Raw genomic sequence first — 19,993 nt, 5'->3', positions numbered from 1 at the left:
CACATTTAGTAATCGTCTCGGCAGCGCATCGGAAACAGAGAAGCTGCCACTCCGGGAAGCACATCGCTCTTTGCTGCGGGACCACGTGGAGGAGACCCGCCGCTCGCGGCCGGCGCCCCGACCGCGCGGGCCGCTTCCTCCGCGTTTCGAACCCTCAGGGAGGGGCGCGGTTGCTGCTGACGAACCGAGGGAGCCGCCGATCAGTTGATCTCCGCGCTCCGGACGCATCGGACGCCGCTTGCGGGATCTCCTCTCCACCGCTCTACACTGTGTGCAACGGAACTTTTTGCCAGTTCCTTTCTGGGTCCTTACCCGTCGATGGAACGAAGAAACCCCGTGTACTCTTCATAGAGTGTTGCTGTTTTTCTAGTTTTTCTTTCAGAACTGTAGCTTATGCATTGGTGTAGAGGAGAGGTACTAGTGCTCGACACGTTCCAGGTTGGACATCGATTGACGCTTGCCGTGTTTTCTACGAAAAAGTCCCGCTCCTACAGGTGGTCGCCGAAAGACTGAGTGACTGCAACTGCTACCAGTGAAAGCAATTGATCATTCTGTCATCGTAAGATAAGCGTCGTTGCACCGCACACATCGGTGAGTGATCATTGATTTGTAAACGAAAGTATACTTTCTGCAGTCTTAGATTTTAGTTCGCTGGTGTCGTAAAGCAAAACCAAATTACCACCACTGCTTCATCTACTGGTTACTGCGAAAACAAGAACAGTTTGTAGCGCGTGGTCTTCGAAAATGATTTCTCATAGACAGATGAAACGCACCTGTCACGGGCGAAGCTGCACTGCCTCCATAATTTAGTGCACATTCAATTATTCATAGTGGGCGCTCTTCTTTCGCGGAAGCTGCAGGCTTTAGTGCACTGTCCACTTGGTATACCACAGCACTTATATCGCAGCATGTATGATAGCGCAGCAAAACATATATAATATAGGTCTTTGTTTTCCCGTTAGAAAAACACTCAATATAAATTACAAAAAAATATTCAGTCAACAGCATAAATTTCTGTTTGTTTAGAACGCGGGTTCATGAAATAAGCGTTGAGCGATTGGATCTTTGAGAGGTTCAGACAGTTCGGTGCCACTCTTCCTCGCATTACATCGTAAGGGTGCATCCAATTAACGTGGTGTCAGCTTGATGGTGTACTAAGTGAGAAGTTGTAGCTTAATTTATTGATGTATCCTAAACAATAATTGAATGTTAGCCGTATTATGTATCATTTTTTTTATATTTGTGAAAATTTCTGAGTAAACTATGTCACTGTCCCAGTCTTAAGTTTTATTTTTACACATATAAAAGTGACGCACGTAGTTTTCGTAGAGTGTTACATTTGCAACTGCCATAGCAGAAGTAAGCACCGTGAGACATGAAGCAGATTCATACAAGCTCCGCTTTAGGCCATAGCAAATGACTATCTGACTCTTGCACATACCTACAGGCTTGACGTTGAATGTTGTTATGAAATCTTACTACCCCCTTATACTTTGACTCACGTGAGCAGAGCCTCAATACAGGCGCGCAATTTTATGAAAAACAGCTATTTAAATAGCGTGAGCAATGCTTAAGTCAGTAATGGGCAGTGTGAAATTCGGGAACATTTATTGTGCTTATTAGAAAAGGACATTACACTACACCGGCATCATTCCCAACGGCATCTAACCCAGCGTTAAGAACTTTGTTGTCATGGCGAAGATGGTAGACATTCATCATGAAAGCGCCTGTGTAAATGCCATGCGCAAGTAGATCGCGATATTTCGCTGTTTTTTTTTTCAATGCAACTACGATGTTTCCCGCACGTCAACGAGCATCGCCGGACGTATTGGACCGCTCAAATGCCCATGAGAAAAAATCTGGCTCTTGCCGCTGGACGATAAGCGCAGTGCTTGGAGTGGTTTCAACTTTCAACAATTCGCCATACCGTTCTATATTCATGTGCTACATGCAAACGTACAACAGTAGTCAAAACTTCGCAAACCGCACTGCCGTACGATACGTACAATAAAAGCCTGGGAAACTTTGACCTTTCTTGTAGCTGCATAAGAAGAACTAGCTGTAAACATGCTACGGCTTGTGCACTCTGTCACTCTGTTCATAAAAATATGAGCCGTTTGATGAGGAGTTACTCAACAACAAAGTAATACAAGTTGTTAATCCACTCCACACAGACACTAGTTTCGCCAATATTGTCCACGGGCCAGTGCATCGCACAATCGCGAGTTATGCTCCACCACACTTTCTGCACATATTTCCCATAGTTCACAGCTCAAGTAACTATACAGAAATGTAAACAGAGTTTATCTTGGCCAAAAGACACCCAGCGGAAAATGTGTTTTAGTGCTTTTCTTGGTAGGTAGGTTTATGTTAAAAGTATACTTACCAAGAATAAACAAACAAATCAAATTTTATTTGACTTCAACTGCATGAGACGACACCAGAGTATTCCTACAACGAACCACCCCTTTGGTTCTCTAATATTTCTTACCACAATATCACTGAACACGTAGACTGGACATTACAACGTTGACGTGTTTATAAAGAACGAATAGTATCTGTTTCGGAGATTAGAAAACTGCAACCAATACGCCTTACAGAGACCCAACGGAATTGGCAGCGCTTCCTCGTTGCTAACGAAATTTATGAACTCATTTGTTAACTTTCTGGCAACTACCGGTCCAAAAACCAAAGTCATATAGAACAAATAAAAAAACTGCGGGACCATTCAGCTTCAAACTAGGTAGTCGAACGCGATAGCAATATACTCTTCCTAGTGCGCGCTTCAAACACACACTGTATGAAATCTTTTTAAACATGCTATGCATGTTTAAAAAGATTTCATACAGTTTCATACAGTACTGTTTATGCTATGCACCCACTACGTGGCCTTAAGGGTGCAGTAACGTGTGTGCCTTTTGTAGTGGGTGACTGGCTTTGAACTATGAAGTCATTATGACAATCCCATGTTCTGACGCGCGATGACAATGTACGCTTGTACCATGCATTATTACGGCAATGTTTTATGCTGTATTGCGAAGCGTGCATATAGGACGTGTGTGTTTGTAAAGCAGTTACTTTCACTGCATTTCAGAGCAGAGAGAGTTATTTTCAACGTATTCACAAGCAGGAGCGAGGCAGTGTGTTAGAACATCCACGTGCCACGCAAGCAACTCAGTTTCGATCTCCACTCATACCCAGAGTATTCTTTTATTATTTTTAGTTTACATTTTCGTTTTTTTGTCATGAAAAGATGCTTGATTTTTTGGTCACGCAAAAATAAAAATTTCTTGCTCACAACCAATGACGCCGACACCGACACTGACGCCATAATTTCTGCAGAACGAGCTCTTTCGCGCTATCGCGTTAAAGTTTGGCAGATACCACGTCTCTTAGAAATCGGTTTTACGCAAAACATTCAGCGAGTTCATGCTGCATGTTTTCACTTTTGAGCCAAGGATAACCAGCTGGATCGACGCGTTTTCGTAAGTGTGCTCATTGTGGGCTTAGCACGTTCCCCTAATGGCGCTAATAGGGTAACTTATGGTCTGACGTAACGTCAGCACTGACGTCAGAACACAGACGTATGCATTGTTGAAACGAAGTGCACATTACGGTGCGATGACTCGAGTATCACGCGAAGCTTCCGTTACCGTATTCTAGCGGGCTCGGGCAACGCGTGCATATTGTTTTATGTATCATAGGGGTAAAAATTATTATTCGTTACACTGCTATAGAAGCAGGAACAACACCGAAACCACACACACGTAATGATGCTTGTATACCTTGGGAGTACTTATGTAATGCTTATTGCTGTGCAAGAAAAACTAGATATCCAGCACTGCAAATATAATTGACGTTGCACCGACACGACGTCTGCACAGTGTCTTTAGGAATGTAGTGTCAAGACCTGACGTGGCTTTCTGGTGGAGTACTTGATAGCCAAACACTATACTAAGGTTTGGTTTCTTGTGCGATTCTGATTTTCATTCTTTGCATTCGTAGAGTCAACACTTCCAATGTCGGTGTTTTTTGACGCCGCAGCATTGAATTACAGATGCCAGCTTTCAACATTTCTGAGTAGCTGTTTATACTGTCAATCAGCTGATGCGCCAATTAGCATGCTTCGGCGCGTTGCTCAAACTGCCAATATTTATTAAGAAATCATACGCAGTGAATAAGCGTGCAGCCTTAAGTTAATGTATAACCAGCACGTGTATGTGCAGCGAACGAATCGCTAACTATTCGGAATGAAGGTATATAAACTTGTAATAATGCATAAGCTTGAAAGTGCGCTCTGCGAAGTACATAGTGTTGTTCTCATATATTAGTCCCATTCAAATAAGCACTCAGGAGACGACATTATCGCCGAATCTCCTGCCCCCATACACTTCTAAAGCATGTGGATTGTTGTTTGTCTCGAAATGATTTCCGTGCCACTAGTTTGCTGAACGTCGTCGTATTCGCTAAGCCAATCGTAAAATTCACTCTAAATATGACCTAATTAGTTTGAATGCATAGTCCTTCAGCATTTGACTATTTGTCGCTGTAGCTACCTCGCATCTACACTCAAATAGATTGCATCAGTCCCACGCAGCTCTGCCGTAAGAACTCGTTAACACCCGACAGTGCAAAGTTGTGCAATGATTTTAACGAGCTTTTCCAATTCCCTGTACCTATTCAAGACGTCGCAAGAGGCGAATGTATGTGTACTTCTGTCGATCAGTGGTTTCGCTACCCTTAAATGCGGGTTGGTGGCCCCAAAACATGCGGTTGAGTAAAAATTATACTACTACTTATACAAGCTGAAGTTCACCTCAAATGTTTCATACCTTCCATCGACCGCCTCACAAATGCACCGCGTGGTCTTTTGGCATTCCGCGTGACGGTGTGTTGCAGCATGCCACTAAATATGAACGCCGTTTTTCTTTTCGTTTTTTACGTCATGCAATTGATGCACTTCACTCTGCACCGTTGGGCAGCTGTTCTTTTTGTTTTCACCTTGTACATTCTTTTAATCATTATTGCTAGTGGTGCGAAGAGTGCGTAAACAGAGATCACGCTGAGGACACGAGAGGCACTAATCAGCGTACGCGTTTTCGGTTTTACATCTTGTGTGTCGAATGTTTTTACGATAAAAATAGACAGCACAATGAGCCCCCACAGGCGCGCTTACAGACATTGTGTTTTAATAGTAATATTCTGGGTGTTACGAGCTGCAGCAATTTCAAATTTGAGCGTCTGACGTTCTTTGACGTGCACTCACATATTATGGCACAAGAGTCTCCACCCTTTCGCTTTCATCAAAATGCGGCCACCGCTGCCGGGATCAAACCAACGCTTCCGAAGCGGGAAAAAGAAAAAGGCAGTGATCAACGCCATGACGCGCACGTGACCTAACTTCATTTACCATTTCCGTCTCTCCCTGCTTAGCCTCAAGCATGCTCGTCACAAAGTGAGATGAGAGAAAGGACAAGCATCGGTATCGTACGTGACGCATTGTAATATTGCTACCGTGGTCGACTCGTTAGGCAATAAACCCACTTAGTGAAGCCACTTGGAAAAGTTTAAACTGTGCCTTTTTCAGTAGTCTGGAGAGTCGAGATTTCCAAAGCGTGACAGCAGATAACCTCCACGACTAAAGAATTGTTAGCTATGCTCACGCCCTCAGAGATGTCTTTCGAAGGTGTGTTCACCTGCCATCTGTATCATGACGTCTGTCTGTAGTGAACGGCTCGCGTGTATCCCCCTTTGAGGAGAAAATGCCGCAGACTTACGATGTTGTGCCACATTATGAACAGGGAAGACCAAAAAACATTTTCTGAGGGAAGATTCTCGGAGCATGACTCTTCGCTTCACAGGCAAGAAAAGTGACACCCTAGTGGCCATGTGTCACCGTTGTGTGCCGTTTGGTGTTTGTGAACGTTTACGGTGAGTGAACACGATTGATATGAAAAAAATATTGTGGTACTGTGATTACGCTTGTTAATACCCATTCATTAGTTAATTTTTTCTGTTGTGTGATTACTGACAACAGTACGATGTGAAGTATTGTGTAAGGGAAAAGGAGCAGCCGGGGCTACACCAAGGAGAATGTGCACCAACCTTTACTTAAACGCGTTCAATAAAACGTACTTTCTTGTTCCGTTTTTTTTTTTGCCTAAGACGGACTGATGTATGAAATTTAATAGGTTTTTCGGAAAGTGCGTTAAACGTTGCGGGTTGTTCCTACGCTACCCGTATGCCTTGTGCTCATATGAAGATGGACAGAGATAAGCCTTTGTATACCTATATTATACCTGTAGTATACCTAAATTGTGCTTATATACCTATAGCGCCCATAATGACGACACTGTTTCTCTCGCGTCGGCGGAAGAGCATGAGCGAAAGCATCGATAATTGATCATGCAGCCCGAAAGCGGTGTCATGAAACGACTCATGTATAAATTGATGATTGATAACGGCTAGGGGAACAATGCCGTCATTGGCGTTTTGGAAGTGAATGGTAGATGCGCTGTTTGGTGCGTTCTTTTGAATTTTGGAGACTAAATCAGCCGGATTTCATCGCCCTGCAGTGATCGCCTCGCCACGGCAGTCTTGTGACTAAGGCTGCTGACCCGCAGGTCGCGGGATCAAATCGCGGCTTTGGCAGCTGCATTTTTGATGAAGGCGAAAATGCTGTAGGCCTATGTTCTCAAATTTGTTTGTACGTTAAAGAACCCCAGGTGGTAGAAATATTCAAAGCCCTCTAGTTGGGCGTCTCTCATTATTGTATGGTGGTTTTCAGACCTAAAACTTCACACGGTGGTTTTCAGACCTAAAACTTCACATATAAATATATAAAAGCTGCAGTGATTACTTGTGACTGCCTTTCAGAAATTGCAAAGTGGATATGAATTATTCGCAGGAAGGACTTGAATTCGCCCATTTCACACGACCGCTTCTTTCCACTGGTTCAAAAGTTAAGTGTATTAATTTATTTGAGTACTGCCATATTATTGTTTGTACACGCCTAAGATACTTTCAGCCACAATAAAGGGAACGCCGCAGGCAGCACGCAGATACATACCTACTTTCTATAATTTTTCAGTGGTAGTATACGCATATATTGAAACACCCTGATGATGTTATTGCGGTAATCTATTACTAGCACCATGGACAGAAACGCATGTAACGTCATATGTCTTCAGGTGACATCCTAGCCATCATCTAAGTTGTTATCAAATGTAATTAAATTCTAGTTTCTCAAAAATAGTCCCCGTTGGTCTACGCACATTTCAGAAAAATCTAACTTTTAATCTTTCAGGGTAAAAAGACCTTGGTTTTGGAGGATCTTGTAATCCGGTTTTGAATAGTTTATCCACTATCCAGACACAACTTTTGAAAGTTAATGCCACATTTCCTCGTGAATAGCTTTCAGAGGACTGCGAGACTGCCAAACATTCTTCTGAGGAAGAAAAGCTCGGCCACTTATAGAAATCTACAGTTACAATGCCTTAGTGTTTCGTCACAAGCGAGGCGTCCGCCAGTGCAAGGGTGACTAAGGCGATTACGCTACGCTTGGCAGTTTGTTTACTTTTCTACGCCGAAGCGCTTAAATCGTTTGCTAACACCAGCACTGACATTTCTGTTTTGAAAGATACTTAGCACTACATACAGTGATGTGCCGAATCTCATGGAGCAAGTACAGCCTTTTCTGGTGTCCTGCGGCCTCTGCTAGAACTTCTTAAGGTGCAGAACAATTTTCCTCTCTAAATATGCTAACATTATTTAGTCAGCCCGGTTCCTGCATTTATGCATTCTTTTACACAATTTACAAGCAACAGCAATAAAACTCGCTACCTCACAATTATCCATACTCTACTCTGTTCGGTCTTACGTCCATCCTTTCTTGACGGTGTCCTAGTTCATTTCAATGAGCAGGCAGAAATGGGGCATATTTAATATAGAAACGAAACAGTGCCCATGAATTAATTTTAGAGTCCCGTCAGCATATTTTGCACTTAACTATTTTATCATTTACAGTAGTCGCGTGACTGTCGACGACACTATGATAATCTCGATTCCCCTTGGTCAAGTACGTGCAAGTCTCGTTTGACTCGAGCATCACGCTTCGCGCAGACACTGCGGTCATAATCGTTTATTCGCATGCACGGCAGTAAAGACATGCGTTTGACGTTCACCTTCTCTTCATTCAGTGGCCTCCTCAGTTCTCGTTTTCGGTCGGGTTCTCAAGTGTACGAGGCTCTAAACGAAACCGAAGGAGGTGCGACGTGCTTACGCGCTCCGCTAAGAGAGGTGAATTAGGATGCAGTGGGGTTCTCTTCCCCTCCCGGATGCACAGCCGGCACTCGTACCCCGGCAAGAGCAGCTGGTTCCCCACGAGTCGCCTTACGAAAACCCGGACTCTACCACTAATTCCTCGACGCCGACTTGAGGAACTCTTCGGTTTCCAAACAGCGGCTCGCGCGGCAAAAGGACACGTATAGAACATTTTGCTTCATGCTTTTTTTTTCTGATCATTTGCGTGATTAGTGGCTTGGTGGGCTTTAGCTCTCCTACTGTCCGCCATCAGAATGTCCATTTTTTTTCTTGTAATGTTGCTTTGTTATTGTCCTTGGTAATATTAGTAGCCGGGACTTCTTTACACTGTTCGTATTTCGGTCCGTCTTGCTGAGCAATATAGAAGGTAGCGAAGCGGAGGTGTCGAGAGAGTAAGTGTTTCCCTGAATATCCGTGCCAAATTAGGCGTATTTAGAAAGCGTGTAGGTTAGCATGGGGTAGAATGCGACAAAAAATTTAAAATAGTGAATACTTAGTTTTATTGCACTCCTTACAATTAAACGTCAATGCAGAAAGTTTCCTTTGGGTCAAGGTAAGTCCTACATAAATAGTCATGTTGCCACCGTTTAAAATTGATTTCAAAAGTAAATAAAAACTGCTCCAGACGTCTCACTTTGCTCAAGCCTGCGGAGAAAAATGAAGTGCTGCGTGGGGCAAAACGAGACAGAAAAAATGCACGGCCTCAGCTTTCGCAGTATAAATGTATGAAATTCCCTCAGTGGGCATTTACGCAGTCTTAGAAGCCCAGTTTTTGGACTGCACGCATTGAATCTAGACAGAAGGCAGTGTTGTGTTGCTCCGAAACTCCTTACATATCCAAGACCGGCAGTATTGCTTTGTGCTAATGTTGTCTTTTGTTCAACGCTTGCACCTATATAGAACAATAAACAATTGAAAGCTAGATATCTTTTGACGAATCTTCTTCACCCATTTTTGCCTATTTTATGCAGAACAGTCCAGGCGTTTCATGGCTTTTAGCTTCGTTCGCCGGGCTTAGTGACGCAAAAATTTTAAAATGTGCTTTTTTCAGATATTCTAGCGCAAGGGTTTCTTTTAATTATTGAATTAAATTAACGTCGTTAAAACTCAATCCCAAGACGTGTTTGCGAACTAATTGACCTGGAGATTCCGCCATTTTTGATGCGTCTCTCGAGAACATCCTCAAGAACACGCACACACACACACACACAAAAACTAGATGAAGCGCGATTGAAGGGAATCATGTCCTGAACGGCTATCAGTGCTTTTTAATGTAGTTTCTTTTCTCGAAGGCTCTATATATATTTTAATTTATGTCCCAATTCTCTTAAAACAGAAATTTAATATACAATGACTGTAAATTAATGGTTCATTTAATAGGGACCGTCTGAGGCAATTGGTTGCCATCTGTCGCGTTTTGCCCCTCTCACACGCCAGAATTTTTTAAAAAATGCACTGTGCCACCGGGCACCAAACGAACTAAACCTTTGGCTTTATGTAGCTCGTAGTCTTATGTAACAAAACAAATATTTACGTTGCTGTACTGACGCAGGAGTAGCTTCATGCAGGGATTCGAAAGTTTGAACGAGCAGAACTTCACCCATTTTTGACGGGTCGCGAATACACTGACATCAGCTGCGTAATTTCTCCCGTGTGAACGCTGTGAGAAATTAGTAACTCATGCACATTAAAAGGTAGACAAGGGCTTGTACTTGTCGCTGGATAAGAGAAGCAAAGAAATGTAGCTTTTGTATTTGCTACTGAGGCCACCAAAGTGCAACTGGGCGTTTAGCCCGGTGTCTTATTTTACTCCACCCAACCCTAATCGAAGTACAGAAACAACACGGAAAAAGGAACGTGAGGGCAATCAAAAACAAAAGAATTAACTTGCTTCCAAAATAAGCTGCACGGACACCACACATGCAATGCATTCTTTCACGTGTCACGCTGCACGTTGCGGAACCATCCACATCTTGTTGAGACTCTCTGTTATAATTCAAAAATAACCCTGAAAGCGCTACCCAATTCTGCGACAGCCGTAGCATGGTTCCATGTCAGGAGTAGAGAAACCACAATTGTGAATAGAAGGCCACTGGCCATTTCGCACAGTTCTTCGGCAAACATGGCGACTTCAGACCATTTAGGTAAGAACTTGATAAGAAAAAGTGACAATTAGCCGAATATAAACAAACATTTTCCGCAGAAGTCAAGTTAGAACAAAAGAGAAGGTGCAGAAGCATGCCCTGAAAGGCATTCAACATTTGCATGCCTACTTCTCTTCAGCCACATGTGCTGAGCACTGGTCGCCTTCGGCCTTGCATAGTTCAAAGCTGGAAAACAAAGATTTCACAACGCTTTCTCCAGATCTACTCAGCGGTGCGATTGGCCCATCGAGATTTGCAAGGCATTACACGGTGCGAGCCAGCGAAGACCGCAGAATAAAGTGATAGTGACACAACCTAGCTATCCGGCTGCAGCTCTCGGAAAGTCGCAGTGATGCAAGCTTTTATGACGCGCGATTCGGGGTAGAATTCTCACGTATGCTTTTCGCTTCTTACGTTCGCTTTCTCCGTGCATGGCGATGCGATTGACAGCATCGAACATTGTTCTCTCCGCGGTGCCAAGTATCCCGATAAACATTATCCGCAGCCTAGATTCGATACTTTCTGACGTCGTCCTCTCTTCAGGAGGAACTTCCCGAGCTCTGCTCGGGCTTCCTTTTTATGTTGACCCTGTGGAATAACATTGATAAATGGCTGTACGTGTTCTCTTGCTACATCGACAGAGGCCACCGTGGTCGCCCTCGTATTGATGGCCACAAATCACAAGCCGTCGTCTCCGCAGATAGATATAGGTGCAGGTCTACACTACATAACCTGGGTTCTCGTCGACATTGAGAAACGTCTGCGTGGTGGTGGCTTCGCTAAGATATGTCGAAACAAACCAAAAAACTAACGCAACAATGAGGTCAGCGGCTTCTTTTGCTTTCGGCGTCCATGTGAACGCCCTCCAGCACTTTTGCTTTATAGCATGTCACAACGCGTATATAGTGAGCTCTAACTTACTAGGACGTAGGTTTAAAGGTCAGCGATATAGGGTTCTTGCAGTATACACAGGTATAAAGTTTGTTCTTTCAAGAACAAAATTAAGCGGTAATGGATAGTGAGTGCCAAAACCTCGGTGTTATTTGTTGCCTAATCCCCGCAATAGTGACTGCTAGATAGCGTCAATTTGCGTGATTGGTGAAGAATCTAAGGCTTTCGCCTTCAAATAATGAAAACATTCCATCTATCATAATAATAATAATAATAATAATAATAATAATAATAATGATAATAATAATAATAATAATAATAATAATAATAATAATAATAATAATAATAATAATAATAATCAACCAGACTACGTCCACTGCAGGACAAAGGCCTCTCCCATGTTCCGCCAGTCAACACGGTCATGTGCTTGCTGCTGCCATTTTATACCCGCAAACTTTTTAATCTCATCTACCCACCTAACCTTCTGTCTCCCCCTAACCCGCTTCTCTTCTCTAGGAATCCAGTTAGTTACCCTTAATGACCACCGGTAGTCCTGTCTACGTGCTACATGCCCGGTCCATGTCCATTTCCTCTTCTTTGTATCACCTATGATATCCTTAACCCCGGTTTGTTCCTGAATCCATTCTGCTCTCTTCTTGTCTCTTAAGGTTACATCTACCATTTTCTTTTCCATTGCTCGCTGCGTCGTCCTCAATTTAAGCTGAACCCTCTTTGTAAGTCTCCAGGTTTCTGCTCCGTAGCTAAGTACCGGCAAGATACAGCTGTTATATACCTTCCTCTTGAGGGATAGTGGCAATCTACCTGTCATAATTTGAGAGTGCTTGCCAAATTTGCTTCACCCCATTCTTATTCTTCTAGTTACTTCAATCTCGTGGTTCGGCTCCGCGGCTATTACCTGTCCTAAGTAGACACACTCTTTTACAACTTCTAGCGAACTATTACCTATCTCGAAGCGCTATCTATAGCGTTTCTCATTTCAACCTGTATTTAAACAGCGGCCTATTGTAACCCACTGAAATTTCACTTTTTCATGAAATACAATTCAATATCGCCCCTCTCCTTATGTCTATCGTATGTGTGGGTATGTTTGTATGTGTTTGCATGTGCGCACGCATGTGTGTATGGGGGCGGGTAGGTAAGTAGGTGGGTGACAGTGGCATGTGTTTAGGGTGTGGTGAAAGGTGGTATATGATCGCTAATAAGACGCGATGCAGGAGGCTGACGCATAATGCGTGGTTTAATTCGTAAAATTTTAACATGCAGTAAGCGGACCTGCGACGCTTTCACTCCACTTTTAGGTTGTAATTGTCAGCTTAAAAACGTGCGGCTGCAGTACAGAATTTCAAGCGTAGTGCAGGCAATCATTGTAGTTGGTACGGTAAATGATGCTATACTCTGTATTCCAATCGCCTTATAATATATATATATATATATATATATATATATATATATATATATATATATATATATATAATTCGAATATGAAATTCTGTGGGTCCGGTGCAAATATAATTAGGAGTAAAGGAGCACACTTACGAAAATTTATAGTTGTGTACTCTACGTTTCGGCCGTGACACGGCCGAAACGTAGACTAAACAACTATGAAATTTTCGTAAGTGTGCTGAGTTATTCATATATATATATATATATATATATATATATATATATATATATATATATATATATATATATATATATATATATATATATATATATATATATATATATATATATAACCGCACAGTATACGCATACCAGGGCTGCTACTTTTCATACGTTTCATTATCTAGTTATTAAAAAAACAGATATCAATCACGCTTTTTAAGCACGCATCTCACTTTACGGTCCACAATGTTCCGAAGGCGGTGGTGGCCTTAACTGTTAGGTTCCCCAGTTAAGCGCCGATCGAAAAACGTTCTATTATGTCTTTGTTTAACTGTAACGAGGCACGGTGTCAATTTAAGCCACAATGTGCACAGGGGCATATTACGACGTTAAACGGGCTATGCCAACGCTATCTAGCCGACGTATATGCAAAGTACTCACACGAAACACTCTTCACCTGCTAAACGATTGAATGAAAAGAGCAGAAAGACAGTTATTGATAATGACCGAACATGCGTGTGGTTTAAACGCTTCTAGTCACAGGAAGATTGATGTGCGTAACTGGAGCGCTTGAAGGAGAAGACACGATCAGCAAAAAAAAAAAAAGAAACAACATGCACCGATCCAACGCATACTAATTTAGGTGAAGAAGAGCCTTCTTAGAATGGTTAAATAAATGCAATGAAACGAAGTGCGCCCCGTTTAAAACCCCTCCTTGCCTAACTTCAATTGTTACTTAGTGAACATAGTGGTATATATAGCTTGATGCCCATGACATTAGGCTATTGAGCTTTCTAGGAGACTATGGTTACCCGCCCGAGGAGATGGAGTTTCCGTGAAAACTAAATGACGCATTCTTGCATTTTGTACATTACGGTGCTCGTTGAAACCAAACCAAACAAAACACACACGGTTACATCTAATTAAGTTTCACCTCAAAAGCATGCTAACAACATCACTTTTACCTAGCAAAAAAAGACGCCTGTTTTTAATGCTACGCAATGGTGACGCATTGTGGTAGTAGAATGCTATGCATTCATATTCGCTGGATACGTGGAAAGCGGATACCTTTTCCAGTAAACGGTGCCTCTGAGTCTTTCATGCGTCTTCATGGAGTCACTGAGCGATCCCGACATTAGGACACATACCTAGTTAACGTGCATCGAATGCTACAAGTAATTAGGTCACGTTACGATGAGCAACTAATGATTACGGAGTTAGAAAAGAAGAGCAGAAAAGTAGGTCTTTAAATTAATCTGCAGAAAACGAAAGTAATGTACAACGACCCCGGAAGAGAACAGCGCTTCGAAATAGGTAATAGCACACTTGAAGTTGTAAAAGACCACATTTATTTAGGACAGGTAATAACCACAGAGCCGAACCACGAGATTAAAGTATCCAGAAGAATAAGAATGGAGTGGAGCACATTTGGTAAGCACTCTCAAATCATGACCGGTAGATTACCACTATACCTCAAGAGGAAGATATATAACAGCTGCATCTTGCCCGTACTGAGCTACGGAGCAGAAACCTGTAGACTTACAAAGAGGGTTCAGCCTAAATTGAGAACAAGGCAACGAGTGATGGAAAAAATGGTAGGTGTAGCGTTAAGAGACAAGAAGAAAGCAGAGTGGATTAGGGAGCAAACAGGCGTTAAGGATATAGTTGAAATCAAGAAGAGGAAATGGACGTGGACCGGGCATGTAGCGCGTAGGCAGGATAACCGCTCCTCATTAAGACTAATCTGACTGGATTCCCAGACAAAGCAAGCGGGTTAGGGAGAGACAGAAAGTTAGGTGGGCAGATGAGATTAAAAAGTTTGCGGGTATAAAATGGCAGCAGCAACCACAGGACCGAATTGACTGGCGGAACATGGGAGATTACTTTGTCTTGCAGTGGACGTGGTGATGATGACGATGATGACGATGATGATGATGATGATGATGATGATGAGAGTTTCCGAATATCTTGTTCGGTTGTTCAAATCTGTTCTAGTTGATTCTCTTTAATAAGCTCGTGACCTATGAGAATCGGACGCCGACACAGTGAATATGAAGCACACAAGAATAGCTTTAGAGCTAACTCATTTTTTATTGAATTGATAATGAACAGGGTAAATATTTTATTACCCGCCCTCTCACCTTTTCTTAATAAATCACTGATGGAACATTTTTCAGCGTATGATTTCACAGTCAGGTGGGCTAATAACGAGAATAGAAACTTGAATTTGATTGATTGATTGATTTGTGGGGTTTAACGTCCCAAAACCACCATATGATTATGAGAGACGCCGTAGTGGAGGGCTCCGGAAATTTAGACCACCTGGGGTTCTTTAACGTGCACCCAAATCTGAGTACACGGGCCTACAACATTTCCGCCTCCATCGGAAATGCAGCCGCCACAGCCGGGATTTGATCCCGCGACCTGCGGGTTAGCAGCCGAGTACGTTAACCACTAGACCACCGTGGCGGGGCTAGAAACTCGAAACTAGTGGGTTATTTGGTGGACAGACAGGAGCGATATGAAAAAAAAAAAGCTTCAAGTGTGTTGCACGTCAAAAGCCAAATCCGATGGAAAAATCGATTACGGAGCGGCAGTCTACCTGCGGTTTTTTAACGGTAAAAAAAGTCGCACTTCAATTCACCGTGAATGTATATTAGTTAAGCAGTAAAAATCACATGAGCACGCTGTTCAATTGTAGAAAAACACTAAACCTGACTCAAAATACAGTCACACCATCACACAATATGTTAGCGCTTAACTTGACAATTTGAAAATGTCTGCTCAAGGTATATGAATGCGACGAGATTTGTTTATGCACACACTTTCAGTAATTTAAAAGAAATTCGCTTTATTCTAGGAACTCGTTTCACGTTATTAATGCCCACCGTTGTAATGATGTTCTATCTATGAAAATAGAGTGTTCCCGAGTTCAAAAGGTCGGTACAGCCGCACTGTTAAGTCGCGAAATGACGACTACATTTATTCATTGGGTCGTGCAGACTTGCAAAAGAGGCAAAATAGACTGCTGCAAGCACATTATAGTCTCTCAGCAAATTGAAAATTCATGTAAGAAAAGTGTTGTGAACATGGTGCTCAGGTATAGGCGTTCCAGTGACTCCGCTGCTATCCAATTCTCACGAGATTTTTTGTTCGAGTGAGAAAGGAAGGTAAAGTTTATTCAGAAAATTTTGTAAAGACCAGCTTTGTAGCCGTTTATATATAGATAAAATCACAATGGTATAGGGTGATAAGTGCACTTCTGCCTCTGTGTGTGGGCGTCTAGGCACAAGTGGCAGACATTCGCAATGCCGGGGCACTTGTGGCACACCTGAACGATAATGAAATGCGCACTTTATGTAAATAGTTTTCAAAGACTGCAGTTTGCGTGGTTAAACGGAATAATCCCGAGTGCTAAAATAATCATAGGACAAGAAAAAGAAGAAAAAAGAAGGCAAGACGATTTTGAATCTAGTTTGCGTTTTCATACATGCAGATTCAGTCCTACGGCTGCGAGAGCACTGGCATTGTCTTCTCATGGGCTTGCGCGCGTGTTTACGAATACGTGTGCGTGCAAGACCAAAGAAGCTATCTATCTTAGCAGCAGCGTTGCCTCAACTTTTGCCGTATGATGTACGCTTCGGTTTGGTAGCGGCCTCCTCAAGTGTAGCGAAAACATAGTGCTAGGTTGTAGGACTTAGCCAAATGGAATTATTTTGAAAACTTTGCAGCCACACAAAGCTCCACAGTGGCCGTAAGATTCCCAAAATACAATTATTTTATTGTCACAAGGCAATTTTGAGTTATGCTCGAATGCAGATTATAAAGCAAGCCATCTCGTATATAATTCGAGGATATTGAGGAATGGTCGTAAGGATGAGCTATTCGCACAGTGCCGAATTTTGTCATGCACGCAAAGCGCAGCTAATTGAAAACCAAGAAAAAAACTGTTCCTGTCTAGATTGTTACTTCGAACGTAAGCTTGAGTACTGAAACTGGTAAACAATACCGTTCCTTTACGTAGGGAATAACAATAATTATTGCATTAAATGAGTTCTTTGCAAACTACCAAGTTCTCACTAACTAATGAAACATCGACCATCTGATATGCAGTTGCCCTCAATTAGCTTCTGAGAGCAAAAGCTTTCTTACGCATTGCGACAAATGGAAGATTGGCCACTCTCTGTGCAGATGCTGCTGGAGCACCGTCCTGATCTTTCGTCGGCTCAAAAGGCAGTCAAAGCCGTCTTGTGCTTTTTGAAGGCTACATGCCTATGTCAACGCCTTTAACTTTTGTGTAGTGCCACCACTGCGTACGCATCAGGTCATTGACTGACAATTTTTTTTGTATCTTCCCTTTTCTTTCCTCTCACGCTCTCCCATCTTTATACTCCCCCAGTTCCATTCACCCAGCGCAGGGTAGCAAACCGGGCATATGCCTGGTTAACCTCCCTGCCTTCTCTCTTATTGTTCTGGTCCTACCGCGTCCAGCGTTTGCGCAGTGGGCTAGAAGTGAAGCTGTCTCTGTGTAAAGCAGAATTGCTTCTCTTCAAAACCAGGCGATCAAGTTAATGACTTTTAGCCCATTCCGTTGCCATTCTCTACCTATCTATCAACATCTTCGAATCCTACCCATTCAACAATTGTTTTATCATAGATTGTCGCTCATCACATACCATCTCATTCATCGCGCAATGTCACTTGATAACATTCCTTTCCATATCTTCGTCAACAGCAATAATACCAGGTTTTCAGAGCGTAATAACTTCCTTTTACCTAAAATCAGATCAAACTATGGCAGATACACAGCACGCTTCTTTTGTGTTCATCTTTGGAATAATATCCCTCTTCATGTTAAGTCGTCTCATTCATTGCAGTCTTTTAAACATAACATGAAAAGCATACTGTTAATTGAGCCCCTTGTTCATTTGTAATCAAACATTTTCATTATTACCTCTACGTTTTCAATTCCTGCTTTTACGTATTCTTGTAGTTTTTGTATAATGTTGTTCTGGTAAATTAACTTTTTCGATTTGACTATTTATTGTTCTGTGTTGAATGCACTTTTTATTTTTGTTCGCAGTTGTAGCTTTTGCTGCTGTTACTCACCTTTTATGTACCCCATTAACGATAGGAGGTCCCCCTGACAGTTTCTTACTTTGGGACCTCCTGACGCTGTGTATATTATGTGAGCTCATTTTTTTTGTACTCATGTACTCAGCAATGAACTTGAAAAACTTGAATAAACTTGAACTTGAATACACTTCCAACAACAATTGATGACACGTGAATAAACTAGAAGCTAGCTTCTCCACACACTCGTAATGCTTGAGGAAGGAGCATAACCTCTTCTGAAGGAATAAAGCATTTATGTGGTCGCTTTGTGAACAAAGAAAGAAAGAAAAGAAGAAAGAAAGAAAGAAAGAAAGGAAGGAAGGAAGGAAGAGAGAAAGAAAAAAAGAAAGAAAGAAAGAAAGAAAGAAAGAAAGAAGAAAGAAAAAATCAAAGGAAAAGGGAATAAAGAAAGAAGTATAATTAAATAAGAAAGAATGAAAGAAAGAGTTTCGTGGAGCATCAACATCAGCGAAAATAAATGACCACTTTTTTACGTCTTCAAAAACAGCAACCTCGGCAGTGCGCTACAGCAAATGGAATGAAAAAGATGTCTGTTCGGCTAGAGGAATGCCTCCCTCAGGCAAAGATTTAAAATGAAGGTAATGAGAGGTCCTTTCGGCTTAGAATTCGTATCATGCGAATTCAGCGTTCAACGAATCGGCAAATACCGAGTGCACTAATTACGTGTCCTTATGCGAGATATTGCCGAAGCGGAGAGCTTTTCAGCATCAAACCTAGCATGGAAAGCTGTACAATAGTGGAGTTATCCATTTCTTCACCCTGCCTAAGGGCTACATTACTTGCTCGAAGCATACTATATTCACTTTAAACCACAGCAGCTGGTGGTGATGCATACAAGATAATATCAATAGAGAACATCAATTTATCGTGCGCCAGAAGTTCTTGCTGCGTTTTTTGTCAAGTTTTCACAAATGAATCGCTTCTCTTTCTAAATAACTCACCTTTTCCTTAGTAACAGAGACGAAGAGTTTCTTTTTGACTACGTCAGTGAAAACATCTCAGAAAGACTGCTTCCATAATAGAATATCGCGCCATTGATGCAATTATTTCATAGTCAGTTTTTGCGATGTCGTCCTCGCAGAAGGAGAAGATAAAATGCCGATTTCTTCACGTATGGCGTCCAAGTGAACTATTCTCGGCAAATCAGCTCTGCAGAATCCGGAGAGCTGGGGTATGACTTATGAAAAAAAAACTAACAGCAACCGTTCTGAAGCACAACACTATTAAAATGAAGTTCATATATTTTTTTTTTCTGAAAATAGAGCTTTAACTAGAAAACTAACATGTGACAGATTCTTATGTACACCTTGTATTTGTAACTTTGTGATACGAACGGCTTGAAGCCATTTTTTTTTCTCTTCATGAGCTAAAGAAATGTCATTTTGTAACTAGCCATGTTCCCCTGCCTATTTTCATCCGGCCTTTGGTATTTGCGTGTAGACTTCTGTCAATGTTGTATGTCCATACATTGAAGTCAAGTTCAAGGACATCACTTGGACGCCCGGTGGTTGACGAAATGCATAGCGAACTTGTCTATCGCAGCTATCGTTTGTAGAAAGAAATTACGCATCACCGCGGGCGCTTGAATTTTTAGGTTAACCTTGTGAGTTACTGAAAGCGGCGAAATGCAGCATAGCACCTAATGGCGCTTTCGTAAGCACAGAACAGCGTTGACCAGCTAAACTCTCAATATCGTACTACACTTGATTGAGTCCATGCTGGGCTCAATTCGAGACCTATACTCCCGAGAGTTGAGACAAATATTTTTGAACAGGGGGAACGCGAAGAGGGGAGGGGGCGGGGCACTTGGGCCAACGCTTCGATAAATAGTATTCTCTTCAATACAGTAACTGCTTACGTAAGCGAGTGTATGT

At 42.2% G+C, this 19,993-nt stretch overlaps 1 protein-coding gene across 1 annotated transcript in view; it reads left to right on the top strand.

Moving 5' to 3' along the window:
* The first annotated feature begins 219 nt into the window (after nt 1-219).
* LOC142806528 (calcitonin gene-related peptide type 1 receptor-like) overlaps nt 220-19,993 on the top strand; it is a 205,627-nt gene continuing 185,853 nt past the window's right edge. Inside the window, exon 1 of the mRNA XM_075891273.1 lies at nt 220-591. The gene's annotated coding sequence lies outside the window, so the exon portion shown is untranslated. The remainder of the gene's footprint in view (nt 592-19,993) is intronic.

Source organism: Rhipicephalus microplus, chromosome 1 (genome assembly GCF_043290135.1).
Source record: "Rhipicephalus microplus isolate Deutch F79 chromosome 1, USDA_Rmic, whole genome shotgun sequence".
In the NCBI taxonomy this organism is placed as follows: domain Eukaryota; kingdom Metazoa; phylum Arthropoda; class Arachnida; order Ixodida; family Ixodidae; genus Rhipicephalus; species Rhipicephalus microplus.
The sequence above is the reverse complement of the archived record's forward strand: the minus strand, read 5'-3'. Positions and strand labels throughout refer to the sequence as shown.